This window comes from Martes martes (genome assembly GCF_963455335.1).
Source record: "Martes martes genome assembly, chromosome: 10".
Taxonomy (NCBI): domain Eukaryota; kingdom Metazoa; phylum Chordata; class Mammalia; order Carnivora; family Mustelidae; genus Martes; species Martes martes.
This window is the reverse complement of record NC_137898.1, coordinates 28,195,013-28,215,809: the sequence shown is the minus strand read 5'-3', so window position 1 is coordinate 28,215,809 and position 20,797 is coordinate 28,195,013.

Genomic DNA, 20,797 nt, shown 5'->3' with positions numbered 1-20,797 from the left:
TGCTCCTTTAGAACGTAAACTCTGTGAGGTGGGGGAGCATGGCATGTCCATTGGCCACTGTCTCTCTGTCTAGAACCAGATGGGCACTGGACTTGTTTGTTGAGGGTATAAATGAATGCGTGGATGAGGTCAGCCTCAACTTTCAGGGCACGGGGAACATCACCCTCATAGTCCAGGTTGGATTTTGCCCAGTTCCATTTGCTCAGCAGTGACTGCTGCATGGTGCTCAGCCTTGCTCATGCTTTCTGGAGCCTTTGTAGATTTCCACTCTGTTATTCCTGGAAGGGAGCCACACCCCCCACCCCCTCACATGTCCAGAAAAACAAATTGAAGGGTGGTCTAAATCCATTCCAGGCAAAAACAAAAAAGGTTTTCTTCAAGTAAAAAATAAAATCAAGCAATATTGTGGGTGAAACAGGCAGTTTACCAAATGAAATATTGCTCAGGGTAAGGACCAAATGAAGGACTGGATGCATCCAGTGAAAACCTAGGTGTTGTTTTCCAGGTTGATTCTGGGGTCTCTGCACTTTGCATTGCCTTGAGCTGTTTGGCAACATTGTAAGTTGTAGCTTGCCCATAGCCTACAAATAATTCTTTTCTGTAGACAAGTGTATGTGTTTTCTAGTGCTGTTTAACAAACTACCACAAATTGAACAGCTTCCTGTAACATTCATGGAAGGATCTTGATTTTCTGTGGGGTCAGGAGCCCAGGCCCAGTTTAGCTGGGTCTTCTGCCCAGGGTTTCAGCACACGGATGTCTTCTGTGGTTCAGGTTTCTGCTCCTAGCTCACAGGAGGATGGCAGAATTCATCTCGCTGTTGGAGGGCTGAGGTCCCTGCCTTCTTGCTGGCTGTCACTTCTCAGGTTCTGGAGGCCCCATTCCCTATCATGTGGTCCTCTCCAGCTCAGCAGTGTGCTTCTCAAAGTCCAGCAGAATCTCTCATACTTCAAACCTCTTCCTAGGCACCTGGGTGGCTCAGTGGGTTAAGCCTCTGCCCTTCGGCTCAGATCATGATCTCAGGGTCCTGGGATCAAGCTCCGCATGGGGCTCTCTGCTCAGCGGGGAGCCTGCCTCCCGCATCCCTCCCCCCGCCCCGCCCCAGTCTGCCTCTCTGCCTACTTGTGATCTCTGTCTGTCAAATAAATAAATAAAATCTTAAAAAAAAAAACAAAAACCTCTTCCTTCAAGAAGGGTCCAGTAGACTTTAAGGGTTCAATTAATTAGGTCAGCACCACTCTGGGATAATCTCTTTTTTGATTAAATCAGAGTCTTGGAGATGTAATTACATCTGCAAAATCCCTTCACCTCTGTTACCTGCTGTAATCTAAGCAGGGAGAGAAATCCACCAGATCCACAGTCCCGCCCGTCCTCAAGGGGAGGGGACGATCTGGGATGTGTGCCCCAGGGGCCAGGCATCTCCGGATTCTGCTTACCACAATGTGCAAGTGAGTTCTGAAAATTGTCTCCACCATCCTTCCTCCAACCAGTTTTGCATCTGTGAAGCAAATTTGTATCAGCCTGCCTGGTAGGTACCTGCTTTTTGAATCCTCCTTTCAACCTGTTCTATCATCTTAGTGGGTCCCTAATTGAATGAATGGAGTAAAATCTATGACACGTGTTCATTTTATATCACTATGAATTACGATTTTACCTTTAAAATTATTATCCTCAACATCCCTTTAATAGTTACTTCATAGATTCTCTTGAAAGCATTAATGTGTTGCTTACTTTTACATGCATAATTAATGGATTCTTTCCCTTTTCCAGAAATTACCCCAAAGAAGTATTCTGATTGTACCTCCTAAGACCTAATAGTATTTGCTGCTTTTTCTGATCTCACTTTAAGTGGCTTAATCCTTTGCCTTAGCATTAAAGAGGGGCAGCAAATAGCCTCACCTTCCCACCTCTAGATTAATTTCCCTGTTAGGAATAAAAAACATCAAAGGGCCCTACTGACCTTGTCTTCTGGAATCTCGGGATTTTGCTACCAGGAGTGCCAGTGAGTTTTCTCTTCTCTATGTTTAAAATAATGTATTTTTTCCAGCACTAGCAACTCTCTTGGAGGGGGGCAATAAAGGTATTACTTACCTGTGCTTAGCATGGTGCCTGATACCTAGCTGGTGTTCAGTAAAGGGTAGCCCTCTGCTTCTTTTCTAACACAGTGTGCAAAGTGAAGAGAGGAGAGACATGAGAGGCTCCTGGATTCCCTGCGTGTATCCTGGGACCAAACCCCTTGAAGGCAGGGCACGTCTTTCACAAGTGAGGATGACTTGCAGCCCGGTCCTGCTTGCTTTCCTAAGCAAAGCGCAATCCTGCTTCTGCCGGAGAAGCAAATGAAAGCTTAATACCAGCTAAATAATACATAATAGTGGTATCATTATCCTGTCTTCTCCCAGTCTGCTAAGTTTGTAATGCATAAACGCTTATTGGATGAACAAAATCAAACGATGCGAACTGTTGTAAAGTGGAAGGAATGATTCTGATTAGTCTGGTGGAGTCCAAGGCCACAAGCACTGTATTCTGCTTCCCTTCTCCAGTGGAGAGCCAGGCTGACGTTGTGGACAACCATTACAAAACAATTTTCCTATCCAAATTTGAAAAGCAGCCATCCAGCCTTTATAACTGCCCTCCCTCCCATGCTACCTCCCTCTTAAGTTTTGTCTCTCTTTGTCTCTGCCTTCCAAAGCCAAGGCTGTACCGTCATGGCTCCTGCCTCCAAAGCCATTAACAAATATTGAGCATGTTTCGGCAAGGTGTGTCCAGGAGACACAGAAAACCCACATGACTGCCTTTATCCATTTTTCATGAGCACGTGGTAAGGATGAAACAACAACCTAATTTAGAAAAAGCGTTAAAGAAGGGACTCAAGATGGGGGAGGAGGTGTCGTTGGCAATGTTGAACTTGAGAAGGCATTCAAGTGTGCGCATCACAAATCTTTGCAGTCACCTCTGAATCCGCTGTTATGGGTTACACTGTCAGCCAGCTGTATTGATTATTTTTATGTAATTTATTTGTTAAAATTTCTGCTAATGGACACTCTTGAATCATCTTCTGCATTTAATGTACCTACTATCCATTGATCAGGTCATTGGCTTATTGGTTACCTACTTTGCTGCCAAGTGATTCTCTGATTGCTTTTTTCATTACACATTTTCATTCCTGGAGCAGTTTCTATTGTGTCCCATTACACTAATGGAAATTATTGATATGGAAATTACTAGACCCTGAGCTTAAGCATGTTGATACACAATCACATTGCATTTCTTCAAGTTGTAGAACTGTTCTTGTATAATTAGCAGTAAATAGTGACATGTTAGTGAAATTAGTGAATTTATTTAATTCAAAGCAAAAGAACAAAAAACATAGTTAGAAAGGAAAGGAAACACTAAATATTTTGCATAGCTATGTAGGCCTTGGTAAAAACAAATGCAGTGAGTTTGGTTTTGTGTTTAATCCTCTATGTTAAAAAAAATTCTTTAGCGTCCCTAGTTAAATCCAAGAGTGTTTTAGGTTACAGTTGCTATAAATATGACCATGTTACAGGTAGAAAAGTTAGCCCCAGGGGGGCTAATATCTGCCTTGTGTTGTCCAATATGGCAGCCACTGGCCACATATGGCAGTTGAACACTTGAAATATAGCTAGTCAGAACTGAGTTATATTGTAACTATGAAATGGACATTGAATTTTGAAGGCTTAATATGAAAAAAATGTAAAATATATCATTAATATTTTATTGATTACATGTTGAAATGATAGTATTTTGAGGTATCAATAATAATACAGTATATATTTAAATTCATTTCATTTCTTCTTTTCTCCTTTTTTTGAGTGTGGCTACTAGAAAAATTTTAATGACGTCTGTGGTTTGCATTGTGTTTCCATTGGACAACACTGGCCCAGCACAAGTCCCAAGTGGGTAATGTCTAGCACTGCGCTAATGTGGTAGCAAATAGCCATGCAGGACAATGATATTCAAATGTAAATTACTTAAAGTTAAATATAATTTATAGTTCCGATTCTTGGTTGTACCAGTCACATGTCAAATGTTATTGCCATATGTGGGCCAGTAGCTAATAGCCACACCTGGCTAGTAGGACAACACAGAGAAGGCTTCTATCATTCCAGAAAGTTCTATTCGAAATGCTAGTCTAGCACATCCCTAAGCAAGCACTGACTCTCTGCTAAGCCATTGTCCGTTGAGGCTGTGATGAAATGCAATGAGAATAAATGTGTCATATTAAAGATAAAACTGTGCAAAGAGTGATAGCGTGTGGCTGGCAGTAAGGATTATTAAATATGGTATTCATCCTTGGAAATAGTAACCTCTAAGTGCTAATCAGCAGAGAGCTTCAGATGTGATTTTTATCCATCGGGGCGATCACCTAATTTTGATGGACAGAAAGGATATAAATCAGGTAGAAAGCGCTGGAAACCCTTTGGATGCTTTAATAAGTTTTAGCGAACGAGAACTTCCATGCTGGCTCTCGGACCGTCTTTGTCAGGGGTCTGATATCTGATGTCCAAAAAAGTTAGACTGCGAAACAGGGTCTGAAGCCCAGCAGCGAGACCGCACCAACACTTATGCTCCTGGGCCTGCTGCCTACGGAGTTCAGAGGGTAACAAGAACTGTGTGCTTAGGGGTTAGGGGGCTGCACAATGGGACGGCCACAGACTTTAAAGGAAGCACTTAAGGGGAAATGCCTATAAAGTCAAGAGTCAAAATTATTCTTAAGCCAACACCCGCGGAATCACAAGCCAAAATTAATTTCTTCGGTCTCTCTCTGCCTTTGGCCGTGACCTCTTTTCCCTAGAGCCAGAGAAGGTCCAGGTGTAGTCAGAAAAGTATGGGGAAGGGGGGATAGAAGGAAATGAAGGTGAGCTTCTCACTTTCTTTCTTCGGCACACACTCTTTCTCATGGTGAAGGGACATGTGTGTCTGAACACGTTTCTTTGAATGTACACAGGATAGAACTCCCCTGTAGCCTCGTTGCCTTTATTCCGTTTGTCCAGAAGCGGAGCTTTCCGGAGAACTCCCCGTCAGAGTAAGTGCCTGTCATTATCATACCCAGTCTTCGGAGGAGGAAACTGAGTCTCTAAGGGGTTAGTTTCGCTGTCTTGGGTCACTAGCCAGTTAGTAGCTAAAGCAGGATTTAAGCCCATGTCTCCCCGGAAGCCAAACTCTTTGCTGTACATCAGAACTACCTGTCCAGGGCACCCGAGGTGGGGCACAGCGGGCTTCCCTGCCGCCGGCGTGAAGGGGGGTATAAATGAGTTAATACTGTATATTGCTTCAGAGATGCAGGATTTAGCCTGTGAGAGTCTCTGTGGCCTGGAGTACAGAGGCTAAGAATCCTTGTCACTGATAAATGATCTGCAGCCTCTTAATCCTGATTCCATATTACTCATTTGCAAAGCTCTTGCCATATTTGCACTGAGCAGACTGCTCTCTCTGCCAGCTTAGCTTCTCACGGCGGTTTGGGATTTTTTTTTTTTTCTTTTAAGATTTTATAAAGCTGAGTATAAAACGGGAATGTTTTCATAAACGCTTAAGCATCTTTAGTGAAGCTAATTTATAGAATGTAAATGTTCCTCTCCGGCAATTTAAACCCAAATTCCTCAGCGGTGGGGGGTTGGGGCCGAGAAACAGGAAACTGCTCGGTTTCATTGTTCATGCTCAACAATAAAAAATTAAATGGCCTAAAAAGTGCAAGCCGGAGAGATTTTTTTTAGACATTCTTCTGAATCTGAGCGCTGGTGATGAGCACAAAAATTGGATGCTTCTCGTCGTTCCTTCCCGTGGGGCCTGACAGCTGCGCCGGGAACCTCTGGGTGACTCAGCCGGCACACGTGGCACTGGGCTAGGCACATGCCCCGCCCTATCCTGAAGTCAGCTTTGCCAGCAGCTGAGCTCACCGCCCTGCCCTCGGGAGCTCACCTTGGACATGGTGTGATCGAGGAGCCCGGAGCCTGGATTGGGCAAGAGCAGGAGGCCCTTCCTGTGACCCTCGGCCCAAGTCTGCGGGGAGGCTCCCATGGAGGGACTTTCTGCTTCCCGCTTAAATCCCCATTCTTGTTTTAGTGTCTGTTTCTGTTTCCAAATTATGAGATGGTCTGAAATCTGCCTTCGCTCTTCTCCTATGGAACCAGGCGGTATATAAAGAAGTGGATATTTAATTCATCAGAAGGGGAAGTCTTTTCCTTACTTCTTACCTATGGCTTTAGGACTTCCTTCCCCTCTTTTGTCCTTTTTCCCCCTCCCCCAGACCCAAACCACAGGAAACATGCTAGATCCTCTCTGAATGGGATGACCTTTTTTTTCTTTGAATCGTGCATGGCTGACGCCGTTCTAGTCATCAGACGAAGAGATTGTGGACACCGTATAACAGCAGGATGAAGACAACATGAACATTTAAGGAGAGTTTTTGGTGCCAACTCCCATATAATAGATGCCTCATCTCATTTCATTCTTACAACAATCCTGAGACCAGCGCTGACATCATCATTCCTATTTTGCAGATGAGAAAACTGAGGCTCAGAGAGATTCCATAGCCTGTCCACGGTCACACATGTACATGGCAGGGCAGGCATCCCGGTCTGTGTCACACGTTTCTTGTGTGCCTCCATGGGCAGCAGCTCTGCTGTGCAAAGACTGCCCATGATGGGAACAGAAAGACATTGCTCAGGCTGACCGCCAGGCTAACAGAGACAAGAAGACAAGGTAAATTCAGCTGTAGCTCCTTCCATGGCATAGCTCTGTACTGGAGAATCCTTGCACTGGTCCAGCACTGGTCCAGAATGTGGCAGGCTCTGTTGCAGCAGCAAATCCCGAAGTAGCAGTGTCTTAGCACAGTAAACGTTCATTTCTTGCTTGTGCAAAATCCGCTGCAGAAAGCTCAAGCTGGATGGAGACACGGCGTGTGTGTAGACGTTTCTACTGAGAGTCCCAGCTGAGCCCAGCCTCTGACTCATCCCATCCCAGGCACCAGACACATGAAAGAAGAAGCCTCTAGATGATTCCTGCTCTTAACATTCCCAGTCGCCTCCGGCTCATCATGTCTTCCTAGCAAAGGCCCCAGACACCAAAGAGCAAGATAAGCACTGTGTCCTGTACGGTGTTCTGGCCCGCAGAACATCCCAGCCTTTTAAAGTGGTTGTTTTGAGGGCAGTTGCTGGGATAATCTCAGCATACGTCCTAGATTTGCCTACACTGCAGGCTGTACCTTCTGTTCACTCAACAAATATTTGCTGAGCACATGTGAAGAGCCAGACACTATTCTGGGCACATGTTAGTGAACAAACAGGTTAAGAATCCTGTCTTTATGGGGGCTGATATTTGATGGGGAAAATAGTGGCTGGCTGTTCCAAAAAATATATATTTTAAGTATGCTTTTCTAGGTACAAAAGTAATATTCACTTAATTCAATAAAATTTGAAAAATACAAAAAATGTTTAGAAAGTGCAAAAAAAAATCCCATGGGAAATCATCATCATCATGCAGAAATAATGCTTTCTCTACTGCAGTATCATACTCAGGATCTCTCTCTCTCTCCAAAACTGGAGTCAGATTACTATTATCAGTTGTCCATCCTGTTCTCCCCCCACCCATTTACATAGTATTGCAAACTCTCCTAGCCCATTGGGGCTGCTTTAAAAAAAAAAAAACCCTGAGACTGCTGACTTGTAAACAACAGAAATTTATGTCTCGAAGCTCTGGAGCCTGGCAAATCCAAGATCCGTTTGCCTGAAGACTCAGTATCTGGTGAACTCCAGTCCCTGATTTGTAGATGGCACCCCTTTGTGGTGTCCTCATGTGGGGGAAGGGACACGGGAGCTCTCTGGGGCTTCCCATGCATAAGGGCACTAATCTCAGCCATGAGGGCTTCTCCCTTAGGACTTACTCTCCTCCCATGGCCCCCACCTTTTAACACCATCACCTTGGGAGGGGTGGGTCTCCGGACACGAATTTGGGTGGAGAAAACACACACATTCAGCCCAGAGCATGAACTTTTCTTCCTATAGCTAAAATATGATTCTGAATCATATTTCACAGGCTGCATCTCGTTCCAGACCATAGCCGTACTAATTATTTAACTATTCGGCAACTATTCTACATTTTAATTGATTTCAATTTTTCACCGGGGTAAGCAACGTCTTGAAGAACAACCTTGAACGTGAATCTTTGGCAGCATCTCTGATGAGTTGCTTAGAATGTAATCAGAGAAGTGGGATTACTGGTTCAAAGGGCAGGCGAATGTTCAGGTTCTTAATAAATATTGCCAGGTTGCTTTCCAGAACATGAGAACCAATTTACATTCTCACCTGTATTTTATGGGAATGCCGCTTTCATACTTGTGCCAGGACTCAGTGTTGGAGTGTTTCTAATCTTTGCCAATTTGTTACATTAAAGAACAGCATTTCATTTTAAGACTGGTTCACTGTCTAGGTTGCTCACTAAGATGGGATTTGCCTAAACCTGAGTTGTAATCCCACCTCTGGCACCTTGTAACCAGATAGGCGACCTTAGGAAGACTCGGTTTTCTTTCTGTCAAATGGTGATATTTATTCTGACTCCTTGGGATACTGGGTGGATACAATATGTTCGACTTTATAAAGTGTTTAACACGGTGCCTGTCACAGAACAACAACGTGGTAGCTGTTATTATGTGTGTGACAATTCAGGAATTAGCAACCCATGAAGGGTTCCAGCCTTTTTTCCTTTCTCTGTGTCTTGGAGAAGATTCTGATTTTCCTTGGTTGCATTTCTCTACCCTTCTTCTCCTCTGAAGAGGGGATGGCATCCTTTTGGGGTTTTGTGAATTAGAATCAGAAAGAATGAAACAGAAGGACAAAGAGACACAGTGTCCAAGGACAGGTCGCTCAGAATTCAATGACTATCAACAAATGCTTCTGCACATGGGTCTGCTGTTGTCTGCAGGCAGGCTGATGGGGGCTGGGCTCAGCCGGGCGGTTCTACTTCGGACTGTGGGCTCCCTGGGTTTGGTTCCAAGGTTTATGCTTGATCCGGGGCCGAGCAGAAAATACCGAGATGTGCTGTCAATGTAGATCAACTGAGCAAAAGGTGTCAAGCCAAAACCCACAAATAAACTGAAGGCTTCGGCTCCTTTTGTGTCTGCTAATGTTCCACTGACCGAAGCAAGTCACATGGCCCAGCCCAGCATCAGTAGGGGTGGGAAGGCTCCCCGTCCTGCAGTGTGAGAGGGAAGGGAGGGAATACTGCTGAATGAGTGATCATAACAAATCTTTCTGGGAAATTTCAGGAAGAGGGTGCTGGAGAGTGTGCCGTGTGTAAAACAGGGAGGAAAGAAAAGCGATCATGATACATGTTGGATATATGTGAGATTTTACAGGTCAGAATCCTTTTAATATCTGGAAACCCCCAGTTAAGCACTTGTAAATTCATTTCATCTGGTTGGCCCTGGCTTTATCAAATGGCACTTCCCCTTGGGATTGCCGCAAGGTGCAATGGGTTTCATAGCGTCCTGTAATGGAAACAATCACCATCGTCTCTACTTCTGTATCCCACATGCTCTTTCTTTTTGGGTTGTAGACCTTTCAGTCATTTCTTATTTCTTTTTCTCCCACTCATAGAAAACGATGGGTAGTGCCTTCCTAATCATGATTTACAAAGTCCCCACAGGAAATGTGTCCCACGTCCCCTCACCATCTCATTGAAAGGAGGGCAGACAGCACGCTTGAGAGAGCTTCTTGGACAGGAGGGCCCAGGGGCAGAGCATGAGTGCAGCCTGCTGGGTCTCAGTCATGACTCAGAAGCTCCAAATGCACTTACAGAACCTCCCAGTGAAATCAAGTTGGGAGTGAGCACAGGGCGTGACACTGAGGAGATAGAGCCAGGAGAGCTCTAATGAGAGGAACCACGTCATTTCAGGATCTTTATCATCGGAGCAGAAAGTCTCCCCTCGCCTCCCTGGAGATCATTCACCTGGAACCCGACAGGAGCTGAGCGTCTCTGATCTCCTGCTCCGCTTAGCTCTGCAGATGGCTGGCATCTCACACAGGGAATATTACTCCACGTTCCCGGCACTACGAGGGGCTGGTTAATAAATTCATCCCAGATTGTAATTCTCATTCACTCTGTCGGTAGACCGGCTGAACACGGACACAGCAGCTCTGCTTCTCTCTCTAAATGTCATCTGTCTTTAACGTTATCCAAAACATTTTTGTTTTGTTTCCGAGAGAACGGTGCTTTTTAAAAATTCAAGCCGGGAAGAATGATAGACTGCATCAAGGGTTGCACTAAACAATGGGTCCTCGGCTCTTCCAGAGCTGTGGTTTGGAGCATCAGTAGCTTCAAAACCCAATGGGCTTCCGTTGGAATAATGGGCAATATATGCCCCTTTAAATATGTACGTCTATTTGGGTGTTTGGGGGGGGTAGGGGATGGTCTGTAATTCTGTGTCAAGTCATGAGGAGACATTTTTTCAGAGTTTTAAAAATCTACAGCCAGATTGGCTCTCTTTCTCTTTTTCCATAAAAAGAAGGGAGTGTTTATGTAAAATCTTCCCTACTATTGTTTCTCCCTCACTCCCCCCGTCCCCAGATGGTTGCTCTTTTTTCCTTTTCAGAAGTCTCATTATGAACAATATTTTCACGTGCTTAAAAGCTTAGACACAGAAGTTGGATAACTCATGTTCGAATTTCAGCCATTTCTGTGACGTTTAATAAGATAATTGACCTTTCCTTGTCTCTGTTTCTTCCTCTGACAATGAGGAATATAATGGGACCTACCTTTGGAAAGGAAGGTGCACAGAAAACCTCTTCACGTGTCCCACATGGGCCTTGTGTTGTGGCTACAGGGGCAACCCTACCCCCACCCCCAGCTGGGTCCCACCACCGGAGTCCACTGAGTGTCTCAGCTTTTCTGCCTCAGGGTCTTTTCCAAAGTGGGGCAGCTTGGAAGTGCAGAGGTTTAGTGCTAAACCAATGGAGGACAGGATTTGGTGGATAAATGTCTCATACCCAGCTACAGAGGGATAATTTAAGGTGTGGTTTATGTGGACCCATAATTGGGACTGAGCCTCAGTTGCCCAAAGCGTGAATCAGCTCAACAAATGCACATTTTCACTGACTTTTATCCAGCTGTCGCCATTATTGTCCCTCCCCCACTTCTGCTTCTTGGGATCCCCTCCTAATAAACTGCTTGCACCCAAGTCCTTGTCTCAAGCTCTGCTTGGGTGGATCCCAACTAAGAAAGCTCCCAATGAATATTTGCTGTTATTAGTCTCATGGAAAAACCTTTCTATTCCCAAGAAAACTAATGCTGGAACCAAAATTCAAGATGCACCTTTTTTTTTTCTCATTTGATTTTTTTTAATTGAAAAATACACAAACTGATAAACATTGCTTCATTTTGTACACATTTGGGAAATCATAGAAAATACTGGAAACTCGTGGAAATGATACTTCTTTTCCTTTCCTGGCATTTCTCACTCTTGCTTGGGGGAGGAGCTGGGCAGCTGGCGTGATGTACGAGGCACTCTGGGACACAGTGCTATTTGCCAACTAGTCCAGAAGTGTTTTTTTTTTTTTTAAATAATTTTCGTATTCTGACAATTGTCTGTCTATATTGATGTCTGCTGCCTGAATATCAGTCCTGGTTGTCAAGATTGGTGTTAAGATCTCCAAACTCTTTTACCTGATTCCCTTTTGATCCCAAATACTGTCATTGGCAGGACCAGTGAGGATGAGGATTCCAGCCAGTGACCATAGAACATCTTTCCCCCTCAATGCAAAGCCAACTGGCCCATGCCAGTATCAACTTTGGCTTCATTGGCACCATGCTGGGACGTTCAAGCCAACTGGCCTACGTGGACAGCTTCTAGCATTACCACAGTCTGATCTCTTCCCCCTTGGAAATTTTCGTTGTAATTACTCTGGAGTTTTGTTGTGATCAGGCTCACGGTTATGTGGCAGGGAGCTGAACATTGTGGGGTGAGTTGGCACACTTCTTTAGTTGGGCTAGCATGGGCAAATGTCCTTGCAATCCTCTTATAAATTCGATCCCTCCCTGGCTTGGCCACAAAGACACAAGCAATGCCAAGGTGACTTTATTATGTGTATCCTGGAGTATATTCCCATTTGAGTATGTAGTTCTGTTTCCTGGAATTATTATTTCTGGTAGAATTGGGGTTGATTTCGGGCTACCTATTATTTTTCCAGCTGAAATGTTTTATTCTTCATTTGACCATTTCATGAAGCTTTGTGAAAACACCCGTTTCCCTCTCAGAAGGTCATTTTATTTTATTTTTTTTAAAGATTTTTATTTATTTGACAGAGAGAGACACAGCAAGAGAGGGAACACAAGCAGGGGGAGCAGCAGAGGGAGAGGGAGAAGCAGGCCTCCCGCCGAGCAGGGAGCCCGATATGGGGCTCGATCCCAGGACCCCGGGATCATGACCCAAGCCGAAGGCAGACGCCCAACGACTGAGCCACCCAGGCGCCCCTCAGAAGGTCATTTTAGAGGGTGCTCTCATCTTCTCCCTCTTCCAGGCCACGGTGGTATGCAAGAACAGACAGGTTGCCGCTCTGACATTTCTGACTATAGAACTTCGTGCTTAAAACTGGATTTTTCTGAGCTCTTGTTTCCCCACCTGTAAAGTGGGAATAAAAATAGGGAAAAAGGGATCATGCAAATCAAAGTATGAAGCAATCTAAGGTATTCTTTTATTCAGAAAATATGGAAGGAACTTTCACCATATTAGCCATAGTTCCCAGCCTTAGGAAGCCATAGTTCAGTGGGGGAAAGAACACATAGGCAATTTTAATGAGCAATTATGATCAAAATCGTAAGTCCTACAAACAGGGTTAAATACAGGGAGTTACTAGAGCACATGGGGAGGAGGCTTAACTCAGTCTTGAAGGCACATGGAATGCTTCTTGGAAAAAACAAGAAGATTAGGAGTTACTAATAATAATATTTAGTTATAATTAGTAGGGTGCTTTCTATGCGCCAAAGGGTATGCTAAGCGCTACTTCATTTAGGTATCACAATTGTGCCTATCTCAGAGGGGTCTTTACCTTCATTTTATAGTTGAAGAAGCCAACTCAGAAAGGTTAAGTAAATTACCCAAGAACACACAGCGAAGTGGCATGGTCAGACTTTGAATTTAAGTTTGATTCTGGAGCCCTTGCTTTTATTTTTATTTTATTTTATTTTAATTCAAGAACCCTGGCTTTTAACAGATTTTGCAAATCTGTTCATGCCAGGTCTCTGTTTAAAATGGACCATTTGTGACTTCCTAATGTTCCTAAAATTAATAGGATAATGACTAAACTTATCATGACCTTACCATGACCAAGAGTCTCCTGCCCACTCCTCTGGTCTCAACTTTCAGCTCCCTCTCTCTGTCCCCCACCCCCATGATGGTAAACCTTAGTAGTAGCCCATAAAAAATACACTCGGCTAAGTCTGAGCCGGTCCTGTGGGCAATGGAGGCCATGGAGCTTTCTGGCAGATTGAGAAGGTGCAAGACAAGATCTGAAATTTTAGTGAGGAGAGAGTTGAAGCACTCCAGCCACAGGTGCATGGGGGGGCCCAAAGGAGGGAGGAGCAGGAGGGGAAGAGAAGGGGTCCGTTGGATCCAAGAATCACTCAGTAGTAGGCTGTACAAATGGTAACTGATCCCGTTAGGGAGAGAAGGAATGCAAGGGGTCCACGAGGATTTCTGGCTCGAATGACAGGGGAAAAGGTCCTACCTACGTTTAAGGAGCTATGGTTAATGCCTGACAGAAGGAAACAGAAGCAAAACACACAGTTCTACAGCGTTTTCATTATACGTATGCTCAAGGGTCCTGGAAATTGTAAAAATTTCCCTTCCTGGACTTTTTTGTTTCCTCCCTTCCACACTGGGTGCAGGAATTCACTGAAAACTCGGAAAAAAAAAATCTTTTTTCTCTGCCCCGGCCCTATCCCACAAGTTGAACTACAAACCCAGTTTGTAGTTCCAGATCAGGCAATCAAACAACTCTCAGAATTAAGCTTTTAAACATTAAAATCAATCAAGCCCAAAGGATCGAGCTCGAAACGAAGAGGTGTTTCAAAGAAGTAGGTTGAGGTGCTCTGAGAAAAAACAACCTACATTATTAAAGCGGAGTGCGGGGGGAAAATGTTCCAATAATGTCCCGTTAAAAATGGAAATCTATTTACCTTCCAGATGTTTTTTTGTGAGTGCTCTTATTCAAATCTACTGCTTACCCATTTGTCTATAAAAGAGAGTGAGTTACTTGGGGAAGGTAATCAGACTTGGGCAGGCTAGACTCATTTTCTCACATTTGTCACTTAGTATCTCCTATGACTTTTGGCTCATTAGTTTATTACTATATGAATTTCCCTACTGAAAATGGAGATCTTAGTCAGTGTTGGGTTCTTTTTAGAAATCAAGTGTCAAATGTTCACGCCGCTTAAAAAGATGGTTTCTCTCTTCTCTCTTCCTGTCTTCTCCTCCCTTCTTGACCCTGTGGTACATTTGTCATACTGATATTATGACATTAAAATTGCTTTTGTATCAATCGACTTGGATGCTTAGAATATAAGGTCAGCAGGGTTTGGAGGCAGAATTAGTCTGATGGAGAAACTGGAAAGAAAAAAGTGCTGCCTAAGTGAGTGACCCTCAAGTGATTTATATTCAACGGTGACATAAGGAACACCGGCAGGTCATATGTTCATTTACTAAATAAAATATTATCTGTAACAGTGCTGTTCAAAAGAAGTACGTTGTGAACCTCAAGTGCAAACTGTATATGAAGTTAAAATTTTTCCAGCTGCCACGTTAAAAAAGCAGAAAGAAACCAGGGGAGGGGCACCTGGGTGGCTCAGTTGGTTGAGCAACTGCGTTCAGCTCAGGTCATGATCCTGGAGTTCCTGGATGGAGCCCCACATCGGGCTCCCTGCTCAGCAAGGGGTCTGCTTCTCCCTCTGCCCTTCCCCCCTCTCACGCTCTCTCTCTCTTTTTTTTTTTTAAAGATTTTATTTATTTGATAGAGATTACAAGTAGGCAGAGAGGCAGGCAGAGAGAGAGGAGGAAGCAGGCTTCCTGCTGAGCAGAGAGCCCGATGCGGGGCTCGATCCCAGGACCCTGGGATCATGACCTGAGCTGAAGGCAGAGGTTTAACCCACTGAGCCACCCAGGTGCCCCTCACGCTCTCTCTTTATCTCTCTCTCATTCTCTGTCTCAAATAAATAAATTAAATCTTAAAAAAAAAAAAAAGAAACCAGTGGAAGTAACTTTAATATTATTCTATTTACTTCGTATATCTAAATATTATGTCTCAACATAGGATCTTATGGAGATCTTTTTCATTCTTTTTTATACTCTCTTTGAAATCTAGTTTGCATTTTATACTTTGAGGTGTCATAATCCAGAATAGACATATTTCAAAGTTCTCAGTGCAGCTCCATGCAGCCAACTGTAGTTGCTGTTTACGGCATTGGACTCTGTAGACCTGTACAGTCCAAGGACGATTTTCCTCTCAAGGTAATAGACCAGCAGTAGGCTTACACATTTAATGAATCCACCTCCCCCCCACCCTTTCCAACTGAGAAAGAAGAAAAAAATGGGCCTGCTATGAAACCTGGCAAAATGGTTCTGATGATAAATTGCAGGTTAAATTCATTTTCATATAATTGTTTCTTGGTTCCAGGACTGGTCACAAGTGAAAAATCACCCTTTTAAGAGTATAGACAACTTCATTCAAGGGACGGTTAAACTGAGGCGTTAAAATAAATAACAAGCTGCATGGCTGGTTTTTTTTTTTTTTTAAATGAGGGGTAAAAATTTGATCCTTTCAGATGATGCAATATTTTCATTAGTAAATGTCAGTAGATCCCTCTTCCATAAGCTAGTGACTATATTAAAAGTGACTTATAAGAATTCTGTTGGCCCCCAGCAGAATTTTTCTGTAGATTAGTCTGGTATTTAAAAAAAGTATATATATATATATATATATATATATGTCTATGCATATATATATGTATACACACACACACACACACACACACAATTTGGCAGCTCTGGATGACTTTAATTTCTAGCTGGGAGAACTGGGAGAACTCTCCTGCTCAGCATTTTGGTGGTGGTAGGGGGGGACTATAATAATTAGATGCATTCAGAAAAGTTTTCCAGGAGTTGAACTGTGTTACATAATAAATCAAATTCTTTAATAAGCATCTTTATCTTTCTAGCCCTAAACCCACTGAATGCATATCTGTCAAGCTGCAAACACATTCTGAGTTTTGTGAATTGGAGATTTTTTGTTGTTGTTGTTACAGAAGACAGTAAGGTTCAGTGCAGTGTTGTAGAAATTCTTTGGAATCCAAAGGATCTGGCTCTGAATTCGCGTTTTCCCTGGGTTATTTTGGGCCAGTGACTTGAATTTTCTGGGCCTCAGATTCCCCATCTGTGCAAAGAGGATGGTAATCTCTAACTGGGAGGTTGTCGTGGATGTAAATGTGATCATGCGTGGATGATGTCGGAAGCAGACCCTGGACCGGTGGTGGTTCTCTCACACTGCCTTCTGCAGGCCAACAGGCGAGATGCAGGGACGTTGAGTGTTCACAGACTCGGTGTTTATGGTGGCCGAGCTGTCAGCCAGAGCTGTGGTCTCATCTGAAGGCTTGACTAGGGGAAGATCTGCTTTTACGCTCACTCACGTAATTATTGGCAAGGTTTCGTTCTTTCTGGACTGATGGACTCAGGGCCATAATTCCTCACTGGCTGTTGGCTGGTGGTCTTTACAGTTCTTGGCTGCTTGAACCTTTCCAGAAGGCAGTTCACCAAAAGGCAGCTGGTAAGCAAGAGGGAGAGAGAGAGAGAGAGAAGGAGTGAGGCAGACAGACAGACAGAAGGTAGGGGTGGAGAATAGGATCCCAAGTGTTCTAATTTTGGAAATAACATCCTCTACGTTTGGCAGTACTCTATTTCTGAATAACAAATAGAATATTCAGTATTCTATTTGTTAGAACTGAGTCAGTAGGTCCAGCAGCACCCAAAGGAGGGGATGACATAGGAGTGTGAATCTGAGGAAGGGGGGTTGTTGGGGTCATCTGAGAGGTTGCCTACCACAGATGGCTGCAGCTCTCACCCTCACATTTCCTGGTTTTCCTTTCCCCCTTACAGGTAGGTCCTAAGTCAGAAGAGCTGAAGAAATGGGAGCTCTGGGCCAGGAGCTCTGGGACATGCTTCCCACAGCCCTTAGGATACCAGAGGTTATACTATGTGCTCATAGCTCTGTTTGATATGTGTCTGCCTCCCCGGTTAGACCGTGAACTCCATGAAGATGAAGAAGTGGGCTTTGCTCACTGAAGCAATCCAGAGCCTAAAGCGGTTCTCCATATGGGTTTGTCAGATAAAAGGAAAGGAGTAAGGATCCTCTTGCTTTATACAATGACTCTAGGAGGCAGGTGCAACTCTTATGCCCATTTCACAGGAAACTGAAGCTCAGAGTGACTTTCTCAGCCTCACAGAGCTAGTAAGCTGTGGGACCTAGGAGTTCAGGAGTTTAGGTGTATCAAACCGTCTCGAAGCCTTGACCCTGGCTCAGTCACTTGACCCTGCAGTCTCTTGATTATATGATGGGGGTCCTCTGTGTGTGTGTGTGTGTGTGTGTGTGTGTGTGTGTGTGTGTGTGGTGTTTTGCAGAAGAGAAATAGTGTCTTCTTCCACCACGTAGTCCCTCAGTGGGAAGTTCCTCCCCACCCCCACCCGTCTGGAGTGCAACAAGGCTTTCATGGATCCACCTTCAAGTGAATTTCTGTGTTCTTCATACACAATGAACATGGAAATCGCATGAAGGAAAGGGGCAGCACAGAGCCAGAAACATGAAGACCCTGTGAAACCGTGCTCCACAGAGGGGAGTCTGGGGTAGAACTTCTTCTGTTTCCTCTCTGCCTGATTTTTACAAAGCTAATGAAGCAATATACCTCCTTGTTTGAAGTAAACTTTTTGTAAATATGGTTTTTCCTTAGTTCTTTCAGCGGTTCTATCTCTTCATGCCTCTAGATGACTCTTCTTCAAGTTTGAAATGGTCTTTTGGAAAGGTGAAAGACCTGACTCTTAGAAGCTTTGGAAGAAAGGTAGTGATGATGACAATAATAGAAAAAAAAACAATGGTAACAACCAAATTAACATGTATTGAGTGCTTACAATGTACTAGGCAAAGTTCTAAGCGCTTTCCATGTATGTGTTCATGTAAAACATCCTATAGAACCATGAAGTCAATCCTATGGATGATCTTCAAGGCAGATGTACTAGTTATCTATTGCCACATAGTGAATTATCCTGAAGGTTAGTAGCTTAAAGCCGCAATACACATTTAAGATCTCTGTTGGGTTCCCTGGATCAGGAGTTTGGGAGTGGCTGGCAGGCAGCACCTCAGGATGTCTCCTGAAGGCTTCTTTCCTCTGAATGCTTGGTTGGCGCTAGAGACTTGAACCATTCCAAAATGGCTCTCAGCTCCTCCTTATGTGGTCCTTTCCACTGGGATGCTCCAGTGTCCTCCCCACATGGTGGCTGCCTTCCAGAGCCCGGCATCTAAGACCCAAGGAGGAAGTTGCTTCAACCACTGTGACCCAGCCTTAGAAGTTACCCAACGTCACCTCCACAATATCTGTTGGTCACAGAGGCCATTCTTTGGGGGAGGAAACCGTGCCAGTGCGTGGATACTAGAAGGCAAGAATCTTTGAGAGCCATCTTGGAGACTGGCCACCACAGCCGCTATGTTGTAATATGAACCACAACCACAACCTTTTCTTAAGCAATTCTTAAGCTACGTTTTCTTGAGCCATTACTGTGTGCAAGGTATGTGCCAAAGAGTTGACATACGTGATCTCATTTCATCTTGAAAGCAGCCCTAAGATCCAAGTGTTCATGTTGTGCCTGTTTTACCCACACGCAAATGGAGGCTCCGGGAGGCTAATAACCTGCTCAAGGTCACAGAGTTAGTGTGTGACAAATGGAAAGAGCCCTGGAGCCCATTCCAGACACTGGGGCTCAGGCCTAGCATGTGCGTTTTACCCGTGATGTGGCCAGGACTGCCGTGTGGAGTGATGGGAAGATGTGGAGAGCTGGGGAGCGTTATACCAGTGACCACAGAGGAACCAAATCCCTTCATCCCTCTGTCAGCAAAGGGAAGCCATGTTGAAAGCACAAGTCCAAGGACAGAGTGTGTCACTTGGTAAATAAGTAACAAACGCAATCTGGTTTTGATTTTTATTAAACCAACTGTGAAAAAGACTTGCAGCTGGCCCTCTGTGACCTGAACAATTAGTATTAGAACCTGTCATGTTTTCCAGAAACCGAATGCCCTGTGTGTTTGACGGGATTCTAAAGAACTGGGAAAGAGGAGAGTAATGAAGTGGAAAGAGTCGTTTTACTTTGTGCCCAGTGTATATGGTGAGGGGGTTAGGACTGATTCAGAATGAACACAATGGAACTTAAAGAGAGTTTTGCATTTGTTCAAATCATTTCAAGGACATTAGTACATTTAAAAGAAGTGTGTGTGTGAAAGAGGAGAGAAAGACACGTGGAGAGTAAGCCAAGTATACGAAATCATTCCTAAAGTTGAAGTTCATGTGCCCAAAAGGATCCTAAGGAAGCAAGAACCGTGGCAGTGGGTCATATCTGTTGTCCTATATTCCTGATGGTTGAAGGCAAATGAGCAGCTGACAGAGAAATTACTTACCTTCTTGGGTACCGCTAGCAAAGGCTAGTGGCTTCATGGGAAAAAAAAATGCACATACCCACTTATACCTGAAGTCTTGCACACAATTTTAGGAACTTTAAAACTCCCTAAAGTCCACGGGATAGTCCCTACTGTTCATGGATTCCAGGATACAAACCCTGAATGCTAAGTGTTTTGGGGAATTTATTTGTATTTTCCATACTAGACAAACTACTTTGTAACATGGCATTTGCTCAACTTTTCTACATCCGATCACATTTTCTCATTACTTTGAACTGTCATTGGTATTTCTTTTTTTTAAGATTTTATTTATTTGACAGAAAGAGTAGGCAGAGAGGCAGGCAGAGAGAGAGGAGTAAGCAGGCTTCCCACCGAGCAGAGAGCCAGATCCCAGGACTCTGAGATCATGACCTGAGCCAAAGGCAGACGCTTCAACCCGCTGAGCCACCCAGACACCCCTGTCATTGGTATTTTTAAATTTTGACCTGATCCACTTTAGCTGTCATATTTCCAGACGAGAGCTGACAATTAAAAAGTCACTGAATCTCAGCCAACCTCCAGCTGGCCTCCAGTGCAGCCCCAATGTGATGTGGGATTCCTGGCTACAATCTCCCTGACTCGTCATCCCAGCACCCACACCCTCTGGACTCCTCCAAACAGGTACGACTTATACACAGTATAACTCGCCCATCTTAGGTGTGGCTTTTAGGAATGCAGTTTCATAGGTTTTGACAAATGTATAAAGTTCCTTTTGATTTAATCTCTCCAGTTTAGCTTCCCTCCTCCTCCCAGGTCTTATGAATGGAATTATACAGAATATACCCTTTGGAGCTGGCTTCTTTCTTTTAGCGTGCTTTTGATATTTGCTCATGTTGTTCCATTAAACGATATAATAAAATTTGTTTATCCATTCACCGGTGGATGGGCACATGAGTTATTTCCAGTTTTTGGCAATCATATTAGTTTTTTTTTCTCTTTTTTGGGGGGGGGCGGGTGGGTGGACTTTTTGGGGCAGCAAGGCTCCTCTGCATACCGATTGTGCAAAGTTACACAACTTTACACATTTGGGGAGGGTGAG